Genomic DNA, 9,263 nt, shown 5'->3' with positions numbered 1-9,263 from the left:
TTCCTAGGAGATGCACTTCCTAGTTTGAGTCATTGAAGTTTCGCCCCTAGGAGATGCACTTCTTAGTCTGGGTTTTTCAGATTTTACCCCTAGGATACATACTTCCTAAATTGAGATTTTACCCCTAGGAGACGCACTTCCTAGTTTGGGTCATTTAAGTTCATTCCTTGGAGACACACTTCCTAGTTTGAGCCATTGAAGTTTCGCCCCTAGAAGACGCACTCCCTAGTCTGGTTTTTTTCAGGATATACTTTCAGGAGACACACTTCCTAAATTGAGATTTTACCCCTAGGAGACACACTTCCTAGTTTGGATCATTTAAGTTCATTCCTAGGAGACACACTTCCTAGTTTGAGTCATTGAAGTTTCACCCCTAGGAGACGCACTTCCAAGTTTGGGTCTTTCAAGTTATATTTTGTTTTAGGAGATGCACTTCCTAGTTTGAGTCATTGAAGTTTCACCCCTAGGAGACACACTTCCTAGTCTGGGTTTTTCAGGATATACTTTTAGGAGACGTACTTCCTAAATTGAGATTTCACCCCTAGGAGACGCACTTCCTAGTTTGGGTCATTTAAGTTCAGCCCTAGGAGATACACTTCCTGGTTTGGTTCATTCAAGTTTCACACCTAGGAGATACACGTCCTAGTCTGGGTCTTTCAGGATACACTTTTAGGAGACGCCCTTCCTAAATTAAGATTTCACCCCTAGGAGATGCACTTCCTAGTTTGGGTTTTTCAGGATATATTTTTAGGATACGCACTTTCTAAATTGAGATTTCACCCCAAGGAGATACACTTCCTAGCTTAGTTCATCCAAGTTTCACCCTTAGGATACGCACTTCCTAGTCTGGGTCTCTCAGGATACACTTTTAGGAGAGGCACTTCCTAAATTGAGATTTCACCCTAGGAGATGCACTTTCTAGTTTGAGTCATTGTTGTTATATTTTTTTAGGAGATGCACTTCCTAGTCAAAGTTTGTTAGTTTTACTCTTAGGAAATGCACTAGCTAGTATAAGTTTGTCAGTTTTATTCATAGGAGACACACTTCCTAGTTTGGGTCATTTAAGTTCATTCCTAGGAGACACACTTCCTAGTTTGAGTCATTGAAGTTTCGCCCCTAGGAGACGCACTTCCTAGTCTGGGTCTTTTAGGAATACTTTTAGGATACATACTTTCTAAATTGAGATTTCATCCCTAGAAAACGCACTTTCTAGTTTGGGTTATCCGGGTTTTATTTTTAGCAAACGCATTTGCTAGTCAAAGTTTCTTAGTTTTACTCACAGGAGACGCATATCCTAGCCGAGTCTTTAATTTACTCTCATCATTGCATCCTTCATCAGTAGCATATGTGATTTATAGTCCTGCTAACAACTCACAAATCTTCCTAGTGCAAACTAGGGTAGAAAAGTTTCTTTTGTTTTGCCTGTTTTGTTATAGTGTCAGGCGCCTGCCTGGAGAACGAGGGAAGTCATTTCAAAATTCAATTCAAGTTAGAAGTAGCAAAAGCTCGCCTCAAGAATGCGAGTTGACAGTCCGAGATGACCAAAAGAAGAAGTCTCAATTCAGAATAAAAGAAAAGAAAAAAAGTGCATCCAAAATGCAGAAGCAGAGACAAGATATGGATAGCTCAAGACATGACTGAGTCACGAGCTTTGCATGTCTTGTCGTGATCCGAAGAAGCCGTGGAAGAATGAATCAACACCTGCAGCTAGCAAGCATCAAGGTTCAAATCAAAGTCTGCATGAAGAATCGTTCAAGACTCAAGATCAAGCTTTAAAAGACTTATAGATAAGAATCTTGTAACTCATAGTTGACAGGCTTAGTTAGTCTTTTTCATTTTTGATTTTGATGAAGTAATAGGACCGCAGACCGGAACCTCGACGGAACCTCACTCGACTCTCTCGTCCTCTCCACACACTCTATCACTTCATTCACTTCTGAACTACACGTGGTCTGATTCCTTTATAGCCAAGGATATGTAGGCAGCTCAGATACCAGGGCTCGATTGCAATCTTTTACCCATCTTTCTTTTCTTTTGAATAAGCGTCATCAATTATGTAGCTTATTGTTCTTTGCTCCAAAAATTCTTCGTGTTTCCAAGCAAAGAGGGGCAGTTGTAAGCACGTAATTTTTGACCTGCACAACTTTTAAAAGTAGTATTTTTAAAAATATTTACTTATTTTCATTTATTTTTGATTAATTAGGCCTATTTTAAGCACAAATCTAGCCATTAAAGGCCCAAATCAGACAACCCATTACCTCAGCCCACATACCCCATCAGATATAACACCGTAGCTAACCGTAAGAACCCTAGGAAAGATAGCAGCCTTCACATCTTCTTCTTCAGCAAAAGAGACAGCAGACTTAATCCTCAAGAAAAGAAGAAGCAGCCGAACTCCCCCTCGCTGTCCAACCACCGAATTTGGCCACCAGCAGATCTGGTTGGCCACCACGATAGTCGATAGCTTCAGATCCGCTCTTCTCTTCTCTCACATCATCATACTCTTGATGATAGTATACAGGGAAGACAAAAATTCGCTGGAAATACCATGAAATCCGGCGGAACTCCATGAAGATCAGTGACCCTCTCTTTAATGTTTTCCAGTGACTCTTTCCTTCCCATTTGTGACTAAAACAATGACAAGAAATAGAGATCAGTGAGGTGTCCGGTTCAAGGTTTTTGTTTGCGGATCTGATTCGTCACGGAGGCTCGACGTCGTTGCTATATTATCTAGCTTATTGGAGGTTTTTGTTTATCAATATATTTGTTTAAAGGTCCGTTTTCTTGTTTCATTGGGTTTTTTGATTCATGAATCTTAGGATTTGCTTCTTTTTTTGGGAGGAATAATTTGGTGCTTAAATGATTGTTATTTTGAATTTTCTTTATGTGTTATCTTAACTGATTCATGAGACTAATTTGCGTAGATAAGTTAAAATCAGTAGTGACTTCTAGGATTTCGTTTAATTCCTTGAACCAAGTTATGTTGCGTTGATTGAGCTTCCTTTAAATTTTATTCCTTAATAAAATTTCAGTTTGAGTGAATTTAACTTGTATTCAAATATTAATTTCATAGAACTTTCATATTGAATCTGCAATTGGTTTTTGAGTACATTTTGGCCTTTTGCCGTTCCATGTGAACTGCTACCACTGTTTGAGTTTCCTTCATTTTTTTTCCGTTTGTTTCCTTCACCCTTGTCCTGTCTTGATTAAATATAGTATTACCACATTATTATTATTATTATTATTATTATTATTATTATTATTATTATTATTATTATTATTATTATTATTATTTTCGTTTTATTAGAGTGCAACGGTAATGCATGCGTACAATTTCTTTCGTTATCATGTTTGTGTGATTAATATTTAGTTTTTTAGATTTTAGCCTTTCGGTGGTTTTTGAGAGTTCCTGATGTTATGTTTAAGTGCTTGGGATACTTCTTTGGCCTAAGTCATGGTTAAAAGCTTCTTTTGTATGTAAATACTTTGTGAAATTAAAATGAAGTGAGAGGGTCTTATTAGTTACAATTAATTTTCATTGGATGGAAGCATTTTGAGTCATATAGGCTTATGAAGATTACTGGTTGTGCTAGTTGTTTTATTAATTAAATGACATGATTTCTTATTAGAACTCTCTGTTGCAATCCCATTGGAGTTTTTGATGGTATCATTTTGGCCATATGAAATTGGAATCTACTTGTTAGGCATGCTTTGTGTTCCTTGCTCATTCTTTCAAATGTTAATTTACTGTCCATTGTATGAATCACCTTAGTATATTGTTGGGATAGTTTGGTAAGCATTTTAATAAAAGAGAAGTTTGTTGGGTTAATCTTTAGGACTAGAGGCGGAAGATTTGTCGAATATGATCCTTTATGGGTATGAAACTATTTATCATGATTTGTGTACTCGTTTGCTTGACATGATTATGATTTTTCCCAAATAAACCAAGGTATGCGTACACGCAACTTTGGACAAAATATTCTTGTTTACTGTGAAAATGGTCATAACAATTAAATTTGATTTTGTGGTTCTAAAAATATGTGATCTATTTTTATGCTAGTTGTTAGATAATTGATGCTAAGTGAGGGATTGAAAAAATAATATAGTAGCTTGTAAATAGTGGAATAATCAAACCAAATCGCTGGAAATTGGGGCCTTGAGCTTCCGTATTCTGGGCCTCGAGGTCGAGTCGGATGTCCGACTAAGGTCAGTCGAAGAAGGATTAACAGTTATGATAAATTTGATGGTGGTTCTTTATGGACAATAATGAGTTATAACTGAAGAACAATAATTAGAACACGATTAATGCTAGCAATAAATATAAATAAAGGGGGGCGAGAGAAAATGTGTTAGAGAGCAAAGAGAAAGTTCTTGTGTATTCAATATTGTATGAATGATATCTTTTGTCCGTGCAAAAAATAGTAAATGTCCCCTTTATATAGGAGGAGGTAACCCCATCATAGTATGTATGTATTTATTACAAAGTAAAGTAGCTGGCACAACTACCTAGTAGTCTGGGACAAACTGGTAATATTCTTGTAGGTGATTGTCAGTTCGGACCACATGCCTAGGGAACTTTATGCTTACCCTTGATAACCATCGACTCATGCTTCATCGAGGTCGAGTGTGGAGAATTCTCGAGGCCAAAACTTCGAGCTGCGCCCCCGGGTCTTCGAGGCCTTTTTGAAGCTAAGGGAAAGACACAGTGATCATGAAATTGGGCCTCCCGATTTCACCCGTATACAGATAGTCCCCGCGTTTCTTAGAGTAAAACGATAAGAAACGATCTCGATTTCCTGCCCCTTCGATACTTCCATTATGACGGTAGTTACCCCCTGCCAAATGATTGGTACGACAAAATGAGGTGCCAAAAGGTCGCGTACACACAACCCTTAAAAGCCTTCGAATTGATTACATCGGTTGGCTGTCCTTTGGCCTTCTCCAACGTGCGTGTTAGGCCTCTATAAATACTTTTTCTCTCGCTCTTTATTGTTCACTACACCACCAAGCCCTCAAAAAGGTTCTTTCTACCTTTTCCTTTTGTTTTCTTTTTGAAACGCAATTTTATTTTCCCCTCTGAAATCTTTTGAGAATGGAAAAAACTTCCACCTATGTCCCTCAGGAAAGTGTATCCCCCTCTTCCTTGTTTTTGTCTAAAGGCAAAACAGTAGTGCTCCCTCGCGCTAGGGAATGTATTCCAAGGTCCTTTACAACAACTTCCGACTTCAAGATCGAAAACCATATTTAAAGCCAGGACGACACGAGCCTGCGTCTCAATATATTAGCTCAATAACAAACGTCGAAAGGGTGAAGACTGACTGCCGCTAGGGGGACGCGGTGCTTGAGGAGATCCCTTCTCAGGAGGAGGATATAACGACATACAAGGCCGATTTTTTCAGTGTGTATACTTACCCATTTACCCTTGGTCCAGTAGGGCCATCCTTGCCTCTGATAGACTCCGTGATTCTCAACTTCTGCAAATGGTATCGAGTGACCCTCGGCCAAATTCACCCTTCATTCTGGCGCATTGTCTACATGATCAGGTATTATGTGAACATGATTGAGGAGATGCCCTTCACCCTCGATCATCTGGTCAGGATGTATAGTCCCTGACTCTTCTGTGGGGGCCTGATTAAGCTCCACTATCGAGCTTCGAGGGCCCTTTTTGCTTGTATCGATGAAGTTAGGAATGGAGGGTGGATGAGCCGTTTTGTCCGAGTTAGAACTTCAGACCTGATTCCGGTAGAGAGAATGTCGTTCCTCAAAAGGTGGAACATGGAACGTAAGTAGATACATTATTTAATGTTCCCTTTCTTCTTTTTAAATACATCCCCCTACGCGCTAACTTCCTCTTCTGATGCATCCATTGCAGTTTACCCTGGCGCGGTTAAGGACCTCTCGGGCTAGGTTGACTGGCTGGATTCGATTTGCCTATATGCTGAGCGCGTGTGGCTTGATCTGCCCCAAGTTCGATGGGAAGCCAAGGACCACGGTGAGCCTTTACTCCTGCTATAGTCGTACCCTTTAATAGAACTGCTGCTGATAGCGTCCTCATTCTCTATGTTTACCTTTTGCATTTGTGTAGGTCTGGGGAAGGTCCCCTTGATGAGGGAAACTCTTCTTAGTGAAGCGGATACCTCGAAACCCGACGAAGGAAAGAAAAGACAAAGGGAATCGTCGAATGAGCCTTTGGAATCTAAGAAGACCAAAGTGGAAGAACCTACGGCTGACCCAACAGCCTTAACTCCAGAAGTAGCGGGGAGTCCCCGAGCTGAAGGTGAGGGGAAAAATGATTCGATAGCATCCGAGGGAGGGGAAAACTCGATCAACCCTTATACCGCAGAGATGGTGGCTCCCAAGTCGGAGCTTGGTGCCGTCGTTGTCCAACCTTGGGCTGAAGAGGCTACCGAGGAGGTATTGGATAATGTCCTTGAACCAGCTGATGGCCAAAATATTCCTCGAGATGAGACGCATTTGGTAGGCGGTTCGGAGGAAACCAGTTCTGAAGCCCTGCAAGGACAAGAGACGACCCTGATTGATCCCATCAGTATTACTAACGTGAGTGATTCTCCTATGGGGATGACCTTACCTCATAAGGAAACACAAGATGCCCAGAATGAAGAACTTTCCAATGTGGGGGCGCCCCTCGGAGGTAGAGATGCGTTTCAGAGGCCTTTAGCCGCACCTGAGAAAATTCTCGAGCTCGATGCCTCACTCATATTCAGCGAGATAAACAGGCATTATGAGCATGTAGTTTTTGTAAATTCTGCCTATCGTTCTGATCTTTGTCTCTCTAACTTGTCTCTTTCATGGCTCCAGGCCAGGGCACTTTATAATCAGACCTTCGCTCAGTTTCAAGTTAAGATGACCCGTCACAAGCGTTAGAAGACTCATCTTGTCGAACAAGTTACCTAGTTTCAATTTTCTTTTGTTTGAATGTTTGCCAGATCTCAGCGTTTTGATAGCTTTGATCTGATTTGTGCAGTTTGAGAAGAAAGATGCCCTACTGAGGGAGGAGCTCCGAGTTAGAGACTCTGAAATTCTCGAACTCAAATGACACGTGAGAGAGATAACTTTCGAGAGGGATATCCTCCAGGGAGAGATGGCCTTAGTCGGGCACCAAATTCATGATGCGAGTAGAGGTCTCCATACTGAGTTAGTTGCTGCGCTATCTAGGATCAAAAGTGAAGCCGAGGCGCTTATATCCTTGCATAAAGAGGATGTCGTTGTAATAAATGCTCAATCCAGGAAAGTAACCGAGGGGGCCAAGCTGAAATTGACTCGAGCCGTGGAGCATGCTCGATTAGAATCTCGGAGGTAGACTCTTGAGGATATACATGTGGGGGGCATTGACCTGTCTGCCGAGCTTGAGAGGGTGAAGACCTTAGAGAAGAAGGATGCTTCCCTGTTTGCTTCTGGAGGTGTGTCGAGCAGCTTTAGGAGATGATGAGAATGAAGGCAGAATCCCTAGAGGGAAAGAGGCCGTCGAAGGTCCTGGGGCCGTAGCCAGAACCTTTAGGACACAACCTCCGATAGAGCTGTCGAAGGTGTAGACCCGATAATAGATTAGCGTTCTGTTTAACTTCTTCCTTGTAAGGGCTTTTAAAGGCCTTGTAAACGTGCTTTTGTGAGCAATATATATAGAAGGCTTTTCATTTTTTATCACTTCTTTTTTCCTTGGTCTTTCAGGAATAATGTGTAGTGTTTTTTGATACTCGGTCTGAGGTCTTAGACCTTGGGTTAGACTCTTGGGTTTTTGCTATTGCTGAGCGATTCGTAACGGTTGAAGATTGAATATTCGGGGCCCAAGCCCCATGTCGGGACCTCGACGCTGGTTTACCGACCCTTAGGTCTAGAGACCGGTCCTGGATTTTACGCGTTGGGTCGGTGCGACCTTCGATTTTAGGCTGGCGATAGTGGCTCTTAGCGTTGGATCAGTGTGACCTTTGATTTTAGGCTGGCAACAGTGGCTCTTACGCGTTTGCCCTTAGGCTCTTTTAGTTAACTGTTTTGGGCTCGATCTCCGATTTGGGTTTTGACTTGAGCTCATTTGCCCTTAAGTTTTTGAATTTAAAGCTGGCCCTTAGGCTCTTACGCGTTAGGTCAGTACGACCTCTCATATGGGCTGGCGACAGTGGCTCTTACGCGTTGGATCGGTGCGACCTTTTTAGGCTTTGCTTTCCCTCGTCAAAGATTTTGAATTTTTGTGTTCGCCCGACTCTTCGACGGCTTGCTAAGAGCCTCGATTGTGAGTCGTTATGTAGCGATGAACGAGTACCTCGGGAGGTTTTGCTCGGTGGCTGAATGTTTCGAAGCCTATAGTTTGGAGCTGACATGGTCAAAGCTCTTTTGCCTATGTCGAGGGTAGCATGTTTAACCAGTTCTTTTGGAAGTAATTTCGAAGTATTTGAAGGCCTGTGATTTTATAGCGATGGTCAGTGATCGGAGCCAACCCTGCACCACTACAAAGTAGCGAGAGTGGATGAAGCAGCTTCTACCCGAGATGGTCTGGATCGAATCCACAGGGAGCTAAAAGTGGGAATTGGATTCTTATCTAAACTAGAGATGCGTAATGCTCTTAATTACTCTTCCAACCATCTTTTGGTTGGTTTTTACTTCTAATATTTTGTGCTAATAGTATGCTAAATTAAACTGCGAATGATTGCTTGTAAGGTGTTCTAAATAGTTAAAGAGACACTAGGGAAATGACTTTCTCCTAGGTGAATACTTGACGGGTTCTCGAATCTAAGGAAAGGTTGTCATGTTGGGGATTACGATATAACCAATGCACGAAACTTCTCACTCTATACCTCTCGATAGTTTGAGTGATTTTGCCCTAATTGACTTTCTCAAGACCAATTGGGTATGATAATTTGTGCAAGCAATTTAGGTTCAAGCCGGGTATTACTATCTCTAGGTTTAACCCTTTAATTAGGGTTATCAATCTCTTGAATACGCCCCAATTCCTTGTTGTACTAATTTTTCTAGACTCAAACTCTCTTTCTCAAGAAGAGCACAAGTCAAAAAGGCACAATTTAGTGTTTGCAACCACTAATTCAACATGAAAAACACAAATTAGTCCAAATATCAAACATCCATAGACATTCAAGCCTTAAAACTCAAGACCACCAAATACCCACACTAGGGTTGAGCCACAACCTTAGCTAATGGGTCTAGCTACTCATAATAATGAAAGAAAAAGAAGAAATAGATGAAGAACTACCCATAAGATTTAATTACAAACTAAGATAAAGAAACTTCAG

The 9,263-nt window shown here is 41.2% G+C and overlaps 1 long non-coding RNA gene across 1 annotated transcript; it reads left to right on the top strand.

Moving 5' to 3' along the window:
• The first annotated feature begins 2,222 nt into the window (after window positions 1-2,222).
• On the top strand, window positions 2,223-8,885 carry LOC107762561 (uncharacterized). The gene is made up of 3 exons (XR_012696650.1): window positions 2,223-5,782; window positions 5,873-5,992; window positions 6,086-8,885. It is a non-coding gene; the product is annotated as an uncharacterized LOC107762561 (long non-coding RNA).
• The last annotated feature ends 378 nt before the right edge of the window (window positions 8,886-9,263 follow it).

The sequence above is a fragment of the Nicotiana tabacum genome, chromosome 11 (genome assembly GCF_000715075.1).
Source record: "Nicotiana tabacum cultivar K326 chromosome 11, ASM71507v2, whole genome shotgun sequence".
NCBI lineage: Eukaryota > Viridiplantae > Streptophyta > Magnoliopsida > Solanales > Solanaceae > Nicotiana > Nicotiana tabacum.
The sequence above is the reverse complement of the archived record's forward strand: the minus strand, read 5'-3'. Positions and strand labels throughout refer to the sequence as shown.